Source organism: Brassica oleracea, chromosome C4, assembly GCF_000695525.1.
Source record: "Brassica oleracea var. oleracea cultivar TO1000 chromosome C4, BOL, whole genome shotgun sequence".
Taxonomy (NCBI): domain Eukaryota; kingdom Viridiplantae; phylum Streptophyta; class Magnoliopsida; order Brassicales; family Brassicaceae; genus Brassica; species Brassica oleracea.
In genome coordinates, this window is record NC_027751.1 from 45,840,610 (window position 1) to 45,841,690 (window position 1,081).

Genomic DNA, 1,081 nt, shown 5'->3' on the forward strand with positions numbered 1-1,081 from the left:
AAAAAAATACAAGTTAGCAAGTTAATTAATGGAAAAAAACATAATGCTACAAATAAAAAAAATACTAACCAAGTGCTATGTCCTCGTCGTGGGTTGGGTTGGAGAACCGGGAGATGCTCTCGACCTGGTTGTTGAACCAATACTTCAACCGGCATGACCCCTCGGATCCTGTTGAGCAGCAACAGGAGGGGCAGCGGGAGCTGGAGCAGGAATATATGCAGGAACTGAGTTTTGTTCATGAGACGATCCCGATGCATGGGAACTGCTCACCGAACTACGTCGAAGACGGGCTGCGGGGCGGGGTTCATCCTCGGACCTAAAAAAAAAATTAATACATCAAAAATCTTTTCAAAATTTCTATTTTTAATGTTTTCATTTATATATTTACAAAAGGTTTTATAAACGTTTTAAAATATAATAAAAATTTTAAATTTTTTTATTATACATAGTTTATTATTGGAAACTTATAAAAAATAATAAAAATTTTAAAATTTTTTATTATACTGATTTATATATATATATATATATGTATACACAATTATAAAAAAAATTATAAATGTAGAAAAATGTTGTTAAATATGTATAATTTTTTTTTAAAAAACGTTTTATTATACATAGTTTATTAGTGGAAACTTATTAAAAAACGTTTTTAAAAATCAAAAAACGTTTTATTAATTCCAAAGAAAACTAAAACAACAATCCAAACAACAATCCTAACTTATATATCCTAATCGACGGAATGTATCCGTCAGTATATTCCGACGGAATTCCGACGACAAATCTTTCCCACTAACTTCAAAATACCTAAACTGCTTCAATAAATCTTTCCCACTAACTTCTTCAGGTGGACCATCAAACACCTGCTTGTTCTTCGTAAACGAAGTCTTACTCCTGCGGTATGGATGATCAGGTGGTAGAAATCGTCTGTGACAGTCAAACCAACACGTTTTCCTTCTGTTCTTTAGTTGGAAAGCATCTGTGTCATCTTGACAATATGGACATGATAGCCTCCCATGTGTTGTCCATCCAGATAACATACCATATGCTGGAAAGTCACTTATTGTCCACATAAGTACTGCCC